Below are 21,186 nucleotides of genomic sequence, written 5' to 3'. Positions count from 1 at the left end.
TCTACAGTTCTAAAGTCTTTGTTTTATCCCATCTGAAAGACGGAAAGCCTCCTAACCTAGCTAGCGAATGACTCCTATCTTTAGGGCAAGGATAGAGGGGTTGAGAAAAACAGTATGAACACATGAAGATGGAAAGTATTCCCATTCAATAAGGAAAAGCTAAGTTTCCAGATGGTAGATCCAGACCAAAGGTACTGCTCAAAAAAGATGCTCAATTTACTTGCACATACAACTGTGAAGTGCTGACCCGGCCACTAGCCCTGAGAAGGGGAAGCTCCTTTCAGAGAAGATTGGCAGGTAAGGGGTTGTTCTGCGCCTCCCTCACACATGTTCTTCTTATGAAGTACCTTCCCATCATAGAGGTTTGTGAGTATCAGATGCAGGGTTCTGGGGGCTGTCCCCTGCAGGCCATCCATGCTGACAGATTCATTCCAGTGCTCCTGATATTTATACCTTCATGTAAGTCCTTCCTGAGTGTGGCTGGGATGCAGGACCACCTTCTAATTGAAGGGGACGCAGTCCAGGTGCTGGGGTGGATGTGACTCTATGCAGAGCCTTTAGCCCAATCTTACAGGAGTCTCCTTTGCTGGCTTTGAAGAAGCCCAGCATGGCAAGGAACTCTGGGCAACCTCTTCGAGCTGAGCATGGGCTACAGCCCAAACCAGCGTGAAACTAAAATCCTCAGTCCTACATGTAGCCACCAGCAACTGAAATCTGTCAGCGACATGACAGTGCCCGTCAACAGATCCTTCCTCCAGTAGCAGATGACATTTCCACCCTAACACCTCAATTTCAGCCTTATGACACCCTGAGCAGAGAAGCCAGCTAAGTCATTCCTGGACTGTTGACCCACAGAAATTGTGAGGTAGCAAATTGGTGTAAAGAGGCTGACTGTGTGAGTGAAAATACAATGCTGCCACCATTGCAAAGTGACAGAATTATCACAAGTGAAATCACTCAACTCACTGGTATTCATAAATATATCAGGGGCCCAGGGAGGGGTCTGGGTGGTAGAGCACCCACCTTGCAAGTATGAAGTCCTAAATTCAATCCCACTACCATCCCTGTCACCCAGTGTGATCATTAGCCATATTTGCATTGGTTCCTGGTGTCACAATAAACTTGTGATCTCCAGTGCACCACACCAAGTGTGTCATCCCAGATATCAACAACAAGGGAAATGGGGAGATAAATGGACTGTTCTTGGCTCTGTGCTCAAGACAGACTCCTGGCAGCTCTCAGGGAACCATATGCAATGCCAGAAGTCAAACCAGGGACAGCTGCATGCAAAGTGAGCACCTACTACCTCCTGTACTATATCTCTGCTCCAGAACAGAGAGTACAGAACCGAATACTTATCTATTCCTCAGAAATAGATAAGTAAATGTCTCCTTCCACTTTATCTTATTATATTGATTGTAGACTTTTATAGATATGCCATTGGCGCAGGCAGCACTGCGACATGGTAATCCCAAAAGCTTTCAGGGAAGACACACGGTCCAATTTTTAAACCTACAAATAACTTTAAGGATGCCAAGAACTTGCACATTAGTAGACAAAATGATCTGACTACTGTGAAATTTCTTTTTCCAAACTGCCTCCTGGTTTCTTAAGAAATTTCTGAGTGATGATGTTTATATATATCAGATGGTACAGTGGTGGGGGATTGTGGGCACTTTGGTGGTGATGCAATAACTTTAGAGACCAGAACTGAAACAAGTCCTTTTAACCAATAATAAATAGAATTTATCCCATTGCTCATCGATTTGTTTGAGCGGGCACCAGTAACGTCTCTCATTGAGAGACTTATTGTTACTATTTTTGGCATATAGAATACGCCACAGGTAGCTTGCCAGGCTCTGCCATGCAGGCGGGATACTCTCAGTAGCTTGCTGGCCTCTCCGAGAGGGACAGAGGAATTGAACCCAGGTTGGCCGCATGCAAGGCAAATGCCCTACCCACTGTGCTATCGCTACAGATCCAAATATAATTATATATAATAAATTTATAGTACATAAACTATAATAAACACTAAAATAATGACTGAGTGGAGCACACTGGCATCACCATATATATCCAGCAAGAGTGGATTTATTATCATTTAGTGAGGCAGCCTCACTGCCTCACTGGTATCTGATGTTCTGATGTAGCAGTGGCATTCTCCCCATTCTGTTCTTCCTGCTAGAGTTTCTATGGGTCCTGCTTCCTGATCTGGACACTAATTTCTAGCCATACCCTGAATCAGGGTATGAATATGATGTATTCATATGCCAAATACAGTAACAATGATGGGTCTCATTCCCCTGACCCTGAAGAGCCTGTAATGTGGCACCATTGGGAAGGATGAGTAAAGAGAGGCTGCTAAAATCTCAGGGCTAGGATGAATGGAAACGTTACTGGGTCTGCTCGGGCAAATCAATGATCAACGAGATGACAGTGATACAGTGAGATAGTGATGGCCCTTTGCTTGCTCTCTCTCTTCCAATAGGTTTTTTTTCTTGTTAAAAGTGCTAATCACTTCTGCAGCTGGCAATAAAAGAATTTTTAACAAATCACAAAGGAAAACCAGGTGTCAAGGTTTCCCAGTTCCTGGACCAGTTTCCCAGGGACCAGGTGAAATCTAGCCAGAGTTGATCAAACAGATCTTAAGAAATGCTTATCTCAGACTGGCTTATCCCCAGTACTCAGAACTTACCTCCCACCCCCCACCCCCATCACTGAGTCAGAAGTAGCCCCTAACACTGCCTGGCCCCAACACAAAACAAAACAAAAAATGCTTATCTCACCAGAAAAAAAATGCAAGTACCTAACCTTTGTTCAAGTGAATGTAAAGCACCATTTAATTATCTAAAAATAAAGAGACAAGAAACTCAGAAAAATGGAAATAGAGCAATAAAATCTGATTTTAAAAAGAAGAAACCAAAATCTTTTTAAAACCTGCTTTACAATAAGTTCCTTCAGCTTTGTCCTTTTAGAGTGATTTGTGTTCCTGTAGATAAAGGATAAAGAGATTTTCAGAAGTTTAAGCAGATAAGCTGTCTGAGCAATCCTATTAATTATCTATAAGAGTATGGGTTGACTGCAGATTCTTTGCACTATTCACCATTAATGAGCTTTTCAAATCTTGAGGACCTATCTGAGAGAGAAATTGCGAGGAAAAGTATCCCTACTTTAAGTAGGGAGGGAAAATCTTGTAATCGACTTTTAAAGAAGTGGTTTTCTATCTCAATGTCCTCTTTGAGTGCATTTAGGTCAATTACTTGCTCAGTGGGATCAGTAACGAAATGAGGATTTATCCAGATCATCAACATTTTTAGAAAAATATCTGTAGGGAATATATTAACAATGTTTTCCAACATTAATTAAATTAATGTTGACATTAAATAATTAACTGCATTTCTGAAAGTCTCCAAGAGAGTCTTCTCTGTCCCATGAATCATGATCAGAATTTACTTTGTAGATTGCATTCCATTTTGAAGTATTGCCTTTATTTTTATCCTATATACAGAACCATGCTATGAAAAACATTGCCTACATCCTATTGTGGATAATGATGATGATGATGAGTATCATGTCCAAGTAGCTGCTCTTTCTCTCTCATCTGGAGGCATATTTCTTTTCTGCTAACTTGTAGGGCATATTTATTTTCTATTAACTTGTAGGAACTGGAGCGATAGCACAGTGGGTAGGGCATTTGCTTTGCACGTGGCCAACCCAGGTTTGATTCCTCCATTCCTCTCGAAGAGCCCAGCAAGCTACAGAGAGTATCCCACCCAGAGAGATCCTGGCAAGGTACCCATGGCATATTCGATATGCCAAAAACAGTAACGAGTCTCACAATGGAGACGTTACTGGTGCCCACTCGAGCAAATAGACGAACAACTGGATGGCAGTGCTACAGTGCTACTGTAAGTGAATCTACTAGATAAGTTTGCTCAAATTGAAAATATTTTTATTTTAGCTACTAATTATTAAAAATTCTTCTAAAATTATGATAAAGCCCCCTCTGTGACCTAAGAGGATATTTTACATGTAATTTAACTTTTTTCCTTAATTTTCAGAAACTCAGAATGCTAAAGTTTTGTTAAGTTCAAATTCAACAAGAAAGCAGTTTAGACATTCTACTACAGTCCAGAGCTACTGAGTCCACACTCAGTAAGTTTTCTAAAATGAATGGCTTCAGAATATTATATTTTTCCCTTTAAAAAATGTTTAAATAGAAGAATCATATGTTCATAACATTAGCCTTCATTCAGGTCTATAACCTTGAAAATCAACGAGAAAAGGTGAAAACTCAGAGATATGTTTTAATATTAAACATTATGCTTTTGAGCCTATTTATCATTTTTATTGAGCATCTGCTATTATGCTTTCTTCGGAGCAATTTTATGAAGCACATGCCACTGCTGCCATTTTGCAAACTTCAGAAAGCTTAAGGCATGCATGCCAATTGCACAGTGAGCATACAGAGCGAGGACACACGTTTCTCTCTGGTGGCAAGACCTGTGTTGATTCCAGACACCACACTCCAGAATACCTCATCCTAAAGCTGCTGCTCATGCTCAGATTCAAGGGACATAGTCCGGTTCCAGATCATTCAGATTGTCCACATTATTTATGACTAATGAGAAGAGAGTTTCTGGAGCATTATTCCCAAATCATCACAGTTATTTCTCAGTCAGCCTCTCTCCTTCTGTTGTAACTTTTACTGTATCATCTGGCTGGTCAAACCATTTTTTTACAAAAACTCCTTAATTTGGTTCTGCTTTTCAAGTGTAGTATTAATTTATGAAAAGAAAGTTTGGCAGAGCTCAGAGATTCCTTCTCATTCTTTGCTCAGGGATCACTCCTGGTCATGCTCAGGGGACCATTGTGCCAGGGATAGATCTGAGGTTAGCTGTGTGTATGCAAGACAGGCACCTACACTTAAACCCTACACTATCTCTCTGACCCTATTTTTTTCCCAAAGGCTCAGAAATTCAGTACTCAAGCCTAATGGTACAGATCTTAAAGTAGAGGGGCTCAGAGGCCACCAGGAGTACAGTGGTCAGTGCTTGGACAGGTGTGGAGGGGGGCAGTATATGGTGTAGGGGTCAAGCTCGGGGCCTCATCCCTCCTTGTGAGGCCCTGGGTTCCTTGTGCTCTATCACTTAAGTTATCACCCTGGTAGGTGATTGTGTTTTTGAATTGGCTAAAAAGAGGAGTATTTTTTTTTTGAGCACAAAAGAGGAGTATTTGGCTTTTTCGATTGACCTGCAGGACTGTTCTGATACTCCAACTCACACTTTCAAAATGTCCTTTTCCCAGATCTTCCCCAGATGGCATGCCATCTAAGTTTAGTGAGAAACCCCTTACTAGGCCAGAGAAATAGCACAGAAGTTAAGGCTCTTGCCTTGCAAGCAGCCACATTGACTGTGACTCTGATTTGAATCCCCAGCTCCACTTGGGAAAACAGTGTAGAGCCGGGAATTGTCCCAGAGTCCCAATCCCCCACCCCATTTCCAATAAATAAACATAGATTTAAAAATCCCTTAATTCCTAACACACGGAGCCTTCTGCTTCCCCAGTTTCATGCTGGTTATCCAGTGCCCTGTAGCTCCTTGGAAAGGAAACGGGAACAGGGAGTTCCAGTGACCAGGGACTGTCTCCTTCCCAATACTGGCAAGTTGGTACTTAGCAAATTGTGGTCATTTTGGTTGCCAATATTTTCAAAGCCACAAGTGCAGGATCTGGAACCGTTTTAGGTCAAAGTGCCCTTTACAAATGCATTGCGTGGAGCTAAGTCACTGCCCATTGCATGACTCAGCTAAGTCAAAAAAGAAAATGCACATCCATGAGCAAAGTCATCTTCTTTTTCTTGTTGCTGTTGTTGGCGGGGAGGCACATCTGGCAGTGCTCAGGCTTACTCCTAACTCTGTACTCAGAATTTAATCCTGTCACTATACTCAGGAATTACTTCTGGAAGGGCTTGAGGGACAATTTGGGGACCAGGGGTTGAATGGTTTGACCACATGCAAAGCAAGCACCCAATCTGCTGTACTAGATTTCCAGCCCCTAATCTGGCCCCTAATCCAAGCTCTGGCTCCTAATGAGGGTTTCTAAAGTCAGAAGACTGCTTTCTTTTCATGATTACAGAGAGCTCAAGGAGAAAATCCCTAAACTCAAGGAAATAATGTGCCTTGAATTAAATTTTTATGAAAAACATGTTTAAATTTACTGGTGATTCCCGGCATACTGTAGCCAACCTCCCAAAAGAAGTTTGCCAAATACAGAGAAAGGACTGATCCTAGGCAGGAAAGGAAGCACTAGAGCTCCCAAAGACGCTAATCTCCAGACTTGCACACACCTGGAGCACCTTCTGACCGATACCACCCTATACAGATTAGAACACAAAATGAGTTCCTGCTCAGCTAATCTTCCAGGATGGGGATCTATTTGTTCTCCTGTCAATTTTAGTATCTTGACCTTGACCATTAAATTCTACATTTTGCGTCTGCTCTGTGACAGATCTGAGATTTACCTCTGTGACCCCGAGCTTGAAATACAAGTTTGTGGAGAGTGATAAGACCTCTACTTCACTTAATGAGCAGCTCTAAGAACAGGATATTCTGAACAGCAGAAAGAACCACAGGGCTGGAAAAGACTCGGGAGATCATTGCATCTACATGTTCCCCAACTTTGAGTAAAGACCCGAATGTGGGGTCACTAAGCCACCCAAACCAGTGCCAGGTTGACTCCATCAGAAAGCAGAGACATCTACTCCAAATTCTTAGGTGCCTATCCTCAGACATGGATCTGAGGTCATCATCATCGTCATCATCATCATCATCATCATCATCATCATCATCATCATCATCATCATCATCATCATCATCCCATTGATCATCGAATTTGTCGAGCGGTCTCAGTAACATCTCCATTCATCCTAGCCCTGAGATTTTAGAAGCCTCCCTTTACTTGTCCTTTCCAATGGTGCTGCATTACAGGCTCTTTCAGGGTCAGGGGAATGAGATCCATCATTGTTACTGATTTTGGCATATGGATACACCATGGGGAGTTTGCGAGGCTCTCCCATGTGGGCAGGAAACTCTCGATAGCTTTCTAGGTTCTCCCAGAGGGAGAACTAGGCTATAAGATGTCTATATGCTTCCTGGAGCTTTGTTCTATAGTCTCTGGATATTGGCTGTTGATGGGATTATTCGGGTGCCAGGGGAAGTTTCTGGGTGTGACCACCTAGCTACTGGAAAGTTACATATTCTCTGGATGTTGGCTGTTGGTGGGATTACATGGTGGGATCTGAGGTAGGGACCTGGAATCTTGTTTAACTTGTTCTTGTGTTATGGATGGTGGGAAAATGGGTCACACCCATCTGTGCCCAGGGCTTACTCCTGCTCTGTGCTTAAAGATCACTCCTGGCAGTGCTGGGGGACCATGTGCAGTACAGGGGTCAAACCTGAATTGGCTAGGAGCAAGGCAAGAGTCTTATACACTGTACTCTCTCCAGCACTCTCTTCCTGCCTCTCTTTGAAGTTTCTCTGGTTCCTCATATTTCTTGTTAGGTTTAAGAATAATCATCTGGGATAATCAATGTTCCAAATGTATTTCATATCTTTTTAAAAATTTTGGTGCTACCCAAAAGGAGAGAGAGAGAACAAATTGGAATGCCTCGCCACAGAGGCAGGATGGGGTTGGGGGGAATGGGGTTGGGGGGTGGGAGGGATACTGGGTTCATTGGTGGTGGAGAATGGACATTGGTGGAGGGATGGGCTCTCGAACATTGCATGAGGGAAAAACAAGCACAAAAATGTGTGAATCTGTAACTGTACCCTCACTGTGACTCACTAAAAAAATTTTTTTAATTAAAAAAATAAAATAAAAGCTAGAAATTTTGGTGCTAATGAAAACACAGCAGGCCTGTGACAGTCTGTCTCTCCCATCAATTATAAGTAAAAGCTCTAGATGGAGTACAGAGGCAACCAGCTGCAAGGGCTCTGAAAAGTAAAATGTAGTGACCAGGAGAAGGCACCACTTGAAGAAATGTCAGGACATGACATTTGCTTATACATGGATGGACATTGAGATTATTATACTGAGTGAAATGAATCAGAGGGAGAGGGACAAATATAGAAGGGTTGCACTAATTTGTGGGATATAAAAAAATATGTGAATAACACCCAAGACAGAAGAAATAAGGGTCAGGAGAACTGGTCCATCGTAGGAGACTTGCCACAAAGGGGAATGGAAAGTGCAGTTAGGACAGAAGGAATCACTAGGACAGTGAGTGCTGGAAATGATCACTTTGCACAAGAACTGAGTGCTGAAAGGAAGTAAAGTGATACAGACATAACCTTTCAGTAACAGTATTGCAAACCATAGTGCCTAAAAGGAGGGGGAAAGGAGAGAGAAAGAGAAAGACAGAGAAAGAGAGTGTCTGTCATAGAAGCAGGCTCTATGGGGCGGGGGTAGAACCTGGGGACATTGGTGGCAGGAAATGTGCACTGGGAAAGGGAGGGTGTTGGAACATTATAAAACTGAAATCCAATCATGAACAACTTTGAAACTGTATATCTCCCGGTGATTCCATTTTTTTAAAAAAAAAAAAACCTTAATTGCAGAGAAAGAAGAAACATTGTGATATTGAGTTCACTGAGTTTTTCTTCTCTAGATTTGGCGTTTATTCAAGGTTGGACTTATACGTAGAACTATGCTCAAGGTATAGAGAGCAAAAGTTAGGAAAGAAACTTCTTTCTGCCCAAAGGAAATGAAAAAGGATCCTTGAAGCTAAAGAGTATGAAAAGGCATATTTTTATTTTTAAATTTTTTCTTATTTTTTTCAAGTCCTTCTCTATGTCAGCACTAGTATTAAAGGGCAACAGAGAGAGAGGAGAGAGAGAGAGAGAGAGAGAGAGAGAGAGAGAGAGAGAGAGAGAGAGAGAGAACAGAAATTAAAGCACTTGCCTTGATTCCTTCCAACCCCAGATGAATTCCCAGCACCATTTATGGCCTCCTGAGTACTGTCAGGTGTGATCCCAAAGCAGAGAGCCAGATCTAAGCCCTAGACACTGCTGGGAATGGCCCATTATCCTGTGCCCCCCACCCCTCAAAATACTCAACTGTCAAAGTGGCAAAAACAGTAGGTTGGAAAGCCTCTGTAAGTACAGACACCAAGCAAAGGAGTTTGGGTGGTGCAGAGAGTATGTGAGGATTCCTGTGGTTCCACGCCTCCCAACCTTTCTATCTTTCACATGGTCCTAACAGCCCCCTGGTTCTCAGAACCACATGCATAAGCCTAGTGAAAATCTGCAGAGATTTCAATAGCACAGGATATTCAGAAGATCAATCCCTGAAAATATGATCAATAGATTCCCTTTTCACAAAAGTGCTAAACCATTTCAGTGAAGAAGAGATAATCTTATCAGGTGTGCAACAACTGAACAACCACTAGAACAGCGGACACCAATACACAGCCACAAAGAACCTCAACAAATAGCTCACACTCTATAAAAATCTAACTCAACATAGTGTGTCTAAATATTTATATCTAGACATACTATCAAAGATTTATAAAACATAGAAGAATGTCTTTGTTACTTTGAGTTAGGCAGAAAGTTGTCAGATACATAAACTGCAAAAATATGATACATAAAAAAGGTTACTAAGGTATGCACACAGTGTATATCACAGTGACTGTTTTGTATCATAAATGACTTTAAAATGTTTTTAAAATGAGAATGCCAGATCAGACTAGGCAAAAATATTTGCAAAGCACTTATATAACAAAGAACTGGTATCCAGAATGTATAAAAAAAAACTTTCAAAACTCAACAATAAGAAAACAATCCTGATTCTTTAAATGGGTAAGATAATATGGACAGGGGCTGGAGTGATAGCACAGCAGTTGGGCTTTCGCCTTTCACGCGGCTGGCCGACCTGTGTTCAATTCTTCCGCCCCTCTTGGAGAGCCCGGCAAGCTACCGAGAGTATTGCGCCCCCACAGCAGAGCCTGGCAAGCTTCCCATGGCGTATTTGATATGCCAAAAACAGTAACAATAAGTCTCACAATGTGAGATGCTACTGGTGCTCGCTCGAACAAATCAATGAGCAACGGGATTACAGTGACAGTGACAGTATGGACAGTTTCTAAGTATCTTACCCCGACCCTAAAGTTGGGACATGAATGGCCGTGGAAAGTTTCCCCTCATCACTCACTAGGAAAATGCAAATTTAAAGCACTCTAGAATGCCAGTTTACAAAGAGCACCACTAAAATCTAAATAACAACAATAAATTTGACCCCCTAAATTCTGGTGAAACCACTAAGCAACTGGAATTCTCATTCTTTAATGATGGGGCCATGTGAAAAACAGTACAGTCACTTTGGAAAACAATTTCCTACAAAGTTAAATGTAGATTTGCTATGATCCAGAAATTACATTCTGAGCTACATAGTTTTGTTTTTTTATTTTGTTTTTTGGGCCATACACAGTAGTGCCCAGTGCTTACTTCCTGGCTCTGTGCTCAGGAATCTCTCCTGGCAGGACTTGGGGGACCACATGAGGTGTTGGGGATCAAACATGGGTCAGTCATGTGCAAGGCTAGTGCCCTACCCACTATACTATCTTTCCAATCTCAGTTACAAAGTTTTAAAAAATCAAGTTATGTTTATGCAAAAACCCATATATTATTGTTTGTGCATATATATTTATATTCACTCTAATCTGGAAAAAGTCTTTCACTTATACTGCTTGATAACCTCCCAGCTTCCAAGGTCTGTGATTTAGTATCTGACATCAGTTTTTGGAATTTTTCAGTCATTATTGTTTTAAATATTCTGTTCCATTTTTCTTTGGGGTATTTTCATTACATATATATTACACGTTTTTCAATCTGTTTCACAGTTCTTGGCTATTATGTTACATTTTTTTCTCATTTTTCAATTTACTTTTCAGTTTTAGAAATATTAATTCACATATCCTCAAGTTCACTGATCCTTCCCTCAACTATGTCCAGTCTATTAATAAGCCCATCAAAGGCATTTTTCATTTCTATTATAGTATCTTTCATTTCTAGCAGTGCTTCTTGATTCTAGAATTTTATCTCTGTGCTTACATTGCCTCTTTATGCATAGTCTCTGGTTTTTCTTTATTTTTAAAATTTTTGTTCTTAGCATATTAATCACCTATATTTAAATTTCTGGAATGATAATTCCAATACCCCTGCCATATCTAAGACTGACTCTGTCTTATGCTTGCTGACCCTAAACTATTTTTTCCCTACCAATAGATCTTGCATGATTTTTTCTTATTGAAATCTCAGTATGGAGAAACTAGGTAAAAGAAACCAAGCACTGCTTTATGTGGAGATTTATGTTAATACATTTCTGCTCTAGTAAATTTTTATTTTCTGTACCCACTTACTTGTCTGTTCAATTTTAGGGGTAATGCTTGTCTTGTGATCTCAATTGTCTGATGGATCTAACAAGAATGGTTAATTTTTCGTTAACTTGGCTTCTGACTTGTTAGGATAGAGGGACGGCTTCTAAATCCCTTATACGCCAGACTGGAAAAGGGAAGTCCCCCATATATTCAAATGGTGAATGGGCAGACTTCAGGGCAATCCATATAATGGAATAACAGATACAAAGAAACAATCCACTGATAAGGCAACAATAGGCATGAATGTCAAATGTACTGTGCAAAATGAAAGAAGCCTCATTCAGAAGTGGCACTGTGCGAGTCTATTTATATGACATTCCGGAAACCCTACAGATAGAGAACAGATCCATGATTTGCCACAGGCTAGGGATGGGGTGCAGTCAGAGTAGTGGAGGAAGGGGATAGAGTGGGGGGGAGTTTAATTATAAAGAGAAGATATAAAAGAATCTGAAAATTGATGAGCAATGGGATGACAGTGACATAAAAGAATCTTGGAGAGATGGTGGAATGTGTCTGTCTTGGTTGTGTTGAAGGTCATGTGAGTCTGTGCATTTGTCAGGACTCAAAACACTACAATGAAAAGTACATACACTTAAAAGTAATTTTTTAAAAAATTGCTACTGTAGATCAAAGAAACTCCATAAGGTTTCCCTGTGACAGAGAATTTACTCTTTTTAAAACCCACTGATCCTATTATTGCAGTTTCCCATTCACTGTACTATGAAGAGGTTACAGATTGCCAAGATATTAAACATCCCAGTTCTCAGGCAATGGAAGTCATTGGACACTCTTTCCTACAAAGAACCGTAAAAATTCTTTCATTTTCTGGAATTGCCATAAAGTGAAAAAAAAAAATCTTTGTTATCAGGTTACCTGAAGATCTTACTACACTTTTAAACAATAATAGCTGATGTGCAATATTTATCCCCTTAGTCCTAGTTTTCCCCTTTCTTGAAGCAGTTTTTATTTTTATGACATATGCTGTTACATCACACATATTCCTCCTTGTGTATGTGTGTGTGAGAGAGAGAGAGCATGAAAGAGAGAGCTCATCATTATCAGAACATTTGCTATAAGTTTTCATTCCCCCCCACCCTTAACCAAATCTTCTCTGAATAAACATGATGAGTTCTTTGGGCTGTGCCTCTCATGATATCCTTTAAAAGACACATTATCACTTCCAGAACATGATTTTCATTTTCAATATTTTTTCCAGTCTCTATAATAGAAGATGCTGTTTTATTTTTAGACTGGATATGATCTATAGAGGAAACGTATTTATTGAGGCCTGCCCTGTGATTTCTGCCTTCACACTTCCAGCAGAGAATACATAATGCAATCTTTCTTGGAGATTGAAACTATGACAGGATCTCATGACTGTCAAGTGCTGTGGTCTCCTGGCTCTGCAGACTCTGAATCTTCTTAGAGCACTTACAGATTCTAGCATTTTGGGCACAACCGCTAGATGGAATGCACAGGCTTGAAACATCAAACAGGTCAACAATTACTGTCTCACAACCATCAGCACCTTATCTCAGCATCTATAAAGGGCCCCATTTATAAAAGCACCCACAGTTGTCATTTACATGCTTGGCCCTCCTCCAGCACTGTGACATTCTGCAACTAAGACTCCCCCATTACTCTGACCCCATTCCCTCAAACACTCATGAGGCAAATTCGTCCCATCTTCTGGGGAGCAAGAGGTATTTCTTGGATTCAAGCTAATCTCAGGAAATTGTTCCTCACTCACAAAGTATCTCACCACCTACTTGGCCCACATTCCAGTAGACAAATATTTACCATAATAGCATGTGTACTCTATGAGATAGAAATTATATCTTCTGGGTATTTGTGGCACATTAAGTGAAATCCCCTGGACTGTGACTTCAGATGTAGCAAAAGTAGGTTAAAGAAAACTGAGGTATTTCCTATATACAAATAATGAAAGAGAAGAGAGAGAGAGATAAGAAAAACAATCCCATTCACAATCAAGCCTCAGAAAATCAAGTACTCTGAACCAGTTTAATAAAGTAGAAAGGAAATGGCAAAACACTACTTCAAGAAATAACACATGAGAAAATGGGAACACATCTGCTACTCATGGTTTGGGACGATTAACATTGTCAAAATGGCAAAACTCCCCAAAGCATTATACAGATTCAATGCAGTCGTTATTAAGATACCCATGATATTTTTCAAATAAGTAGATTAAACACTTCTGAAATTCATATGGAACAATAACCCCCCCATGAATAGCTAAAACAATCCTTGGGAGGAATCACCTCCCCCAACTTCAAACTGTACTACAAAGCAGTAGTAATTAAAACAGCATGGTATTGGAATCAAGACAGAACCACAGCTCAATGGAACAGAGTTGAATATCTTGACACTGACCCTCAAATATATGATCACTTAATCTTTGATAAAGGAGCAAGAGATATGAAACAGAGCAAGGAAACTCTTCTCAGCAAGTAGTGCTGGGAAAACGGAAGCTACATGCAAACAAATGAACTCAGACCTTTCTGATCCCAGGCACAAAAGTCAGATCAAATGGACTAATTAAGACCTCAATATCAGACCTGAATCCATAAGGCACATGAAGGAAAAAGTGGGCAGAACCCTGCATTATATTGAAGTTAAAGGCATCTTCAAAGATGAAACACCACTGACCAAGCAAGTGGAAGCAAAGATAAACAAATGGGATTACATTAAGCTAAGAAGCTCCTGCACCTAAAAAGAAACAGTGACCAAGACACAAAGACAGCCCACAGATCAGAAACAATTATTTCCCCAATGCCCATCTGATAAGGAGTTAAAACTCAAGACATATAAGGCACAGGTAGAACTTTACAAGAAAAAAATCCAACCCCATCAAAAAATGGGGAGAAGAAATGAACAGAAACTTCTTCAAAGAAGAAACACAAATGGCCAAAAGACATATGAAAAATACTCTGCTTTGCTAAATATCAGAGAGATGCAAATCAAAACAGCAATGAGATATCATCTTACACCACAGAGACTGGCACACATCCAAAAGAGCAAAAGAGCAAGAGCAAGTGCTGGTGTGGATGCGGGGAGAGAGGCAGTCACCTTCATTGTTAGTGGGAATGCTAATTTGTTCCACCTTTTTTGAAAAAACCATATGGGCATTCCTCAATAAACTAGAAATTGAGCTTCCTTATGACCCAGAAATACAACTTCTTGGAACATACTCCAGGAGCCCAAAAACACACAGCAGAAATGTTATCTGCATGTCTATGTTAATTGCAGCACTGTAGCACTGTCACACTGTCTTCCAGTTGTTCATCAAGTTGCTCAAGTGGGCACTAGTAATGTCTCCATTGTGAGACTTGTTGTTACTGTTTTTGGCATATTGAATACGCCATGGGTAGCTTGCCAGGCTCTGCTGTGAGGGCGGGATACTCTCAGTAGCTTGCCGGGCTCTCTGAGAGGGATGGAGGAATTTAACCCTGGGAACAACCCAAGTGCCCAAGAACAGATGACTGGTTGAAGAAACTATGGTACATCTACACAATGGAATACTATGCAGCTATTAGGAAAAAAGTGAAGTCATGAAATTTGCTTATAAATGGATGGACATAGAGATTATCATGCTAAGTGAAATGAGTCAGAAGGAAAGGGATACACATAGAATGACTGCATTCATTTGTGGTAGATATATAAGAAACATAATATGAGACTAATACCCAAGGCCAGTAGAAACATGGGCCCGGAGGAGAGGTCCACTGTTGGAATCCTGCTTCAAGTGCTGGGAGAGAAGGCAGTTGAGATAGAGAAGGGACTACTATGACAAAGATAGATGGAAATGATCACTCTGTATAAGAACTGCATGCTGAAAGTAGGTAAAGGAACAAACACGATAACTTCTCAGTATCTGTATTAGCAAACCATAATGCCCAAAGTGTGCGTGTGTGTGTGTGTGTGTGTGTGTGTGTGTGAAAAGAGAGAGAGAGAAAGAGAGAGAGAGAAAGTGTTGTAAGTTATGCTAATAACTTAAGTCCTTTTCGGTGAGTGATGGTTGTTGGGATCCCTGTGCAGAGAGTCGTACATTCTACCTGGAATGACTGGGTGAGAAGGCCTGAACTTATGCGAGCTGCTTATGGAAGGAAAAGGAAGATTCCACCCCAAGGTACAGGAAAAGGAAGCAGAGGACCATGTGGGCAGAGGATAGAGGGTGAGCACAGCCGAGAGGCATGAAAGTGCTGGCTATTTTGGGAGAACTCTGATTAGACTGAAGAGGTGTGGTGATAGGATAAAATAAAGTGGGGGAGGGAATTCAGAAAGTTAATTTGGGCTAAAATGAAGAAACCTGAATGTCCATCAATATATTGGTCTGATTATGAGTATGGCACACAAAAGTTGCTTCAAGTTGAGAAGGAACATTATTCAATCTGTTCCTAAAAATGACTGAGAGAAGGAAGGAGGTGGGGAAAACTGTGTTGGATGTTTCCACGCACACTGGGCAGGACATATGAACCAGGAACAAAAAGGGCCTGGATGTAAGGCAGTGGGCAATATTTGGCATAGGTATGAATGAGAGGTGGTAGACTGCTCAACCCATGGAAATCACTGTCACTGCCTCTGTATCACTGTCATCCCATTGCTCATTGATTTGCTTGAGTGGGCACCAATAACATCTCCATTGTGAAATTTGTTGTTACTGTTTTTGGCATATCAAATATGCCATGGGTAGCTTGCCAGGCTCTGCCATGTGGGTGACATACTCTTGGTAGCTTGCCAGGCTATCCAAGAGGGGTGGAGGATTCAAACCCGGGTCAGTCACATGCAAGGGAAACGCTCTACCCGCTGTGCTATATCTCCTAAGAACAAGGTCCTATTGGAGATTCATGCTTAGCCATGCTCAGAAGTGTGGGACCCCTCCAAGAGGTGTTGAGGGACCCACACAGTACCTGGTCTCCAGCATGCAAAGCATGTTCTCTGGCCCTTTAAGTCATATGCCTGCCTAAGAATATGATCGTTTTGAGCCACCTTTGAACCTCTATGAGCCTGATTGGCATTTGACAATTTGTGACCCAGGGGCCTGTGAAGCTTTGGGCTTCTCCTAGAAACTGAATTACAAATACAGGGGGAGCTGCCATATTGGATCCTATGGACTACTGATAACAACCTGATATTCTCTCTGGAAGATGGGAGTTTAGTAGGGACTTTGGCTGGGGGTGGGGGGTACTTAGAACAGCCCTTTGTCCCAACTATACCTATAGGCCCTTTGTTCCAACTACATAATGACAACTGGATCAGTTAAAATTTTTCTCAAAACTCTGGGACAAAGAAACTGGTTCATCCAATTCTGCCATTTACTGGCTGCGTGATAATATAATCTCAAGTCATTTGACTTCATCATTCAAAAAGGTATACGGAATGTGTAAGAGAAACAAAATGCTAATATGTTAACAAAGAAGTAGGCTCCAAATTTAAAAGACCAGTAACTCATGTACACAGACAAAGGAGATGGAGACATAAAAAATTAAAAGGGCATAATGGCATGCATTTCCTCCCATTGTTTGAGAGAGTGGAAGATAGATAACAGGGCGGAATAAGGATAAAGGTCACACTCAAGATTCAAACACACAAGAACACCTTTAAGCAAAAAAGCATTATGAAAGGAACACTGTTTTCACTAGCATCAGCAAGTAGTGAATGACCATAAAACCAAGGAGATTTTCTTTGAAAAAAAATGTGAATAATGAAAATATATCAAATATTTGTTTCACCCAGGTCTCACATCATTTCAGTGAAGAACAATATTTATTTTCATCTTGTGGGCAAAAGAACCATCTTGACACATGCAAGTTTTGCTTTTCCCATTTCTCTTTCACAAATGGGACACACAGCCAGGAGCAACCTTTGAATGGCAGTTTAAAATTAATTCTTCCTTTGAAATAAGAGCCAATGACAAATGTCAGACCACTGGTGCATAGAAATAGTGAAAAGCCCTAGTTAATCCGAGGATGTGGCTGACATTGAATACATTATGAACCAATTATGTTCCTCTGCAGAGTGGCGTGGATGAGCAGATGGAAGACGAGGCTCACAGCCCTGGGCAGTACGTTCTTGATCTGTGTGGCTGGTCTGGGTTCAAGGTTCCACAAAGGAAGAGTGCTGTGCCTAGGGCAGCATGTGAAAAACAATACTGACTATAAGAAAAAAGATTGAGAACTTGTATCCTATTTATTTTTTATCTTTTTAGGGTGTGGTTAGGTTTCATGACATCAATACAGTCACATCACTTGCAATTTGTATATGTATGATACGTTATATATCATCTATATGGACATAAATGTGTACAGAGTATTTATGTTGCTCAAAAATATTTCATGAAGCATCCATGGTGAAACGAATCTGCGAACCAGTCATGGGTTAACACCATTGGGGGTCACTGTAAGGACTTGTGTTTCCAATGTTTTTCTTTCTTTGTTGCCGTTTGTTCACTCAGCAGTGTTCAGAGTATACTCCTGGATGCATGCTCAGGGGGTTGCTTCTGGCAGTGTTAGGGGACCATAAACAGTGTCAGGGGTTAAACTAGGGTTGGCTGTGTTAATGACTCTAGGGAAGTAAAGGGAAGGAAACAGTAGATTTCAACCCTGCTGTTGTCATTCACTCACTCTAGACCCAACTGTGTGGCCGTTGGAGGAGTTACTGAGCCTTCAGAGACGGTATCTATTGTATTTATTATTCATACAGTGGGCATAAAAGTACATTTTTGTGAAAGTTATTGTGAGCATTGAACAGAATGTCTCTTTTGATTTGGGGTAGAAAGGCAAATGTTTTTAGACTACCTTTGTTTTTTCCCCACTGTCTTGCCTGGTCCTCTTATCCTATGTTTTTACTGGCTTATTTACATGTAAATTTGTTTTGTTTTGATTTTTGTTTTGGGACCACAACTGGCTATGCTCAAAACTTACTTCTGGCTCCCCATTCAGAGATCACTTCTGGGAAGGCTCTGGAAGCCCTGTGTGGTGCCAGAGAATAAACCAGCATCTGCCGTGTGCAATGCAAGCACCATATTTCCTGTACTGTCTCTGTAGGTCCTTATTTATATTTTTGATTAGGGAAACAACAAGGCAGGGATAGTAAGTTCTTGTCCAGATATTAGAATTTGCTCACTATTGAGTCAGTGTTCAGCTAGTATTAAGTGAGCACCAACTTTGCTCTGCATCCCCTACCTGCATGATATTATCTCTACTTCCTTGCATTCCCAAAGGGATTGAAGCAGGCCCAGATCCAGTATGCCCAGTGTCCTTATAAGAGAAGGAGACTAAGGCTGTAGGGATAGTAGAGGGGTTAAGACATTTGCCTTGCAAATAGCTAATTGTGATTCCATCCCAGCATTGCATGTGATTACCTGAGCACTGCCAGAATTAACCACTGAGCACAGAGGCACAGTTAGTCCCTGAGCACTGCTGGATGTGATTCCAAAATCCAACCCTGTCTCCCAAAGAAGATGAGATTAGGACAGAGTTAAACCCCAGGGAAGATCATGTGAAAATATGATTGTCTGCAAGCTAAGGAGAGAAGCCTCAGAAGCCAGCCCATTTACACCTTGGTTGCAGGCATCCAGCATCCAGAATGGTGATGAAATCGATTTCTATTGCTTAAGTCCCTGAACGTACAGTATTTGTTATAGTAGTTCTAGGAAATGAATAGAGTCTCCTTTTCAAGTGTGTGAGGATTCAGTAACTTGACAACAGGGTCTCTCAATGAACTCATCAAAAATATGTCACAAGGCTAGAAAGATAATAAAGCGCGTTGCATGCAGCTGCAGGGTTGGATCACCAGCATTGTGTACGGTCCTGTGAGTACTGGCAGAGCGATCCCTAAGCACAGAGCCAGGAGTAAGCCCTGAGTCCTGCTGGGAATGCTCCCCCACAAAAAATACTAGTACTAATAACAATGTATCCTATCACAGAAATTTAAAGAGTGTAAGAAACAAAATGTGTGAAAGAGACAGGATATAGTGGTTGAATAGAGAGGCAGTAACATGTATAACCATGTGTAAATGACCACTGATGCCCAAGAAACAAAACCAATTATAATCTGGAACTGAAAATGGAGTTGATCAACAGATGGAGGGGTTGGCTGATGTGTGATTGTAAGACGAGAGTGAGGTGACAGTGGGGAAAGTAGGCAGAGATCCAAATGTCTCATCTAATGGAGAAATAATATGATTGCCAATGAAACATAAATATCAGCTTAAAATAACTATGATTAAATAAGTTTTTGCCTGGAAGCAAGAAAATCACTTCTAAATTACAAGAGAAAAACACGACACAACAAAAGCTATTTAAAAAGACCTAACCTAGGTCAGAGAGAGAGAGAGAGAGAGAGAGAGAGAGAGAGAGAGAGAGAGAGAGAGAGAGAGAGAGAGAGAGAGAGCCATGGTTAGGGTACTTGCCTTGGATATGACCAACCTGGTTTGATCCCTGGCATCTCATCTGGTCCAGAAAGTCCTGCCAGGAGTGATTCCTGAGCACAGAGCCAGGAATAAGTTCTAAGTATGACACATGTGACCCAAAAACAAAATAAAAAGAAAATAAAAAGGAGGAGCTAGAGCAGCAGTACAGCAGGAAGGGCACTCGCATTGCACACAACCCACCCTGATTCAATCCCCAGCACCCTACGTGGCCCCCTGAGCCCTGCCAGGAGTGCGTTCTGAGCACACTCAACAGTCAGATGTGTCTCAAAAACAACAACAAAAAAGCAAAAAGAAAATAAAGACCTAACCTGGTAGAGGAGCTGTCATAATCACAAATAAAACTATTGAATATAAGGGGAAAAAAAGGAATATGTAAAATATATCAAACAAAAGCTTCAAGGAGCAAGTCCAAAAACATCTCTGTTCACATTAAATTTGAATGGGCTAAAAGCTCATTAAACGTCAAAACTTTTGACCTGGTGGTAGTGGTGGTGTGTGTGTGGGGGGTGAGGACCCAGGTGGCAGAGACATGCCTTCCACGTGCAAGGCCCTAAGCCTGATCGCCAGCACCACATGACCCCACACTCTGCCCGCTATAGTCAGGTGACTCCTGAGTGCAGCCAGCTGGAGTGGCACAGGACACGTGAGTCAGCTTAGCTGGGAGTAGCCCCAGACTTCTGCTGTGTGCGGCCTCTACATAAACTAATTTTTAGACATTCAAAATCCAGGCCAGGAAGCTAGTACAGTGGATAGGACACTTGCCTTGCAACACAGCTGACCTGTGTTCAATCCTGGACACCCCATATGGTCCACCGAGCCTTGTCAGGAGTGATCCTAGACCACAGATCCAGGAATAAGCCCCGAACACCACCAGGTGTGACCCCAAAGCTAAAATAAATAAATAAATAAATAAAAGTCAAAATATAAACCAAATTGTTTTAAACCAAAATAATATCAGTTATTAACTGTGAAAATAGGAATATAGGATCTTGGGAAGAAACTTTTACATTTTCCCCTAAATACATCCTTATGCTTAAGCCTTTCACAATAAAAAATACATTCCTGGGTTCTATCCAGAAAATATTTCTTTAAAATTCTGAAATATAAGATTCAGACTGAGATTTTTCTGATCCCAGAAATATCTCAACATATACAATGCATTTCCCTTGAGTAAGTCAAATTTCTTCTTTGGAACAGAATTTCTGTAGCTAGAAAATGAATGTGGTAGGCCACTTTCATTTGTGACTTTAATATTTTGTGCTGGAGAAGTATTTTATTCTATTTTTTTAAAGAAGTA

The sequence above is a fragment of the Sorex araneus genome, chromosome 6 (genome assembly GCF_027595985.1).
Source record: "Sorex araneus isolate mSorAra2 chromosome 6, mSorAra2.pri, whole genome shotgun sequence".
Taxonomy (NCBI): Eukaryota; Metazoa; Chordata; class Mammalia; order Eulipotyphla; family Soricidae; genus Sorex; species Sorex araneus.
The sequence above is the reverse complement of the archived record's forward strand: the minus strand, read 5'-3'. Positions refer to the sequence as shown.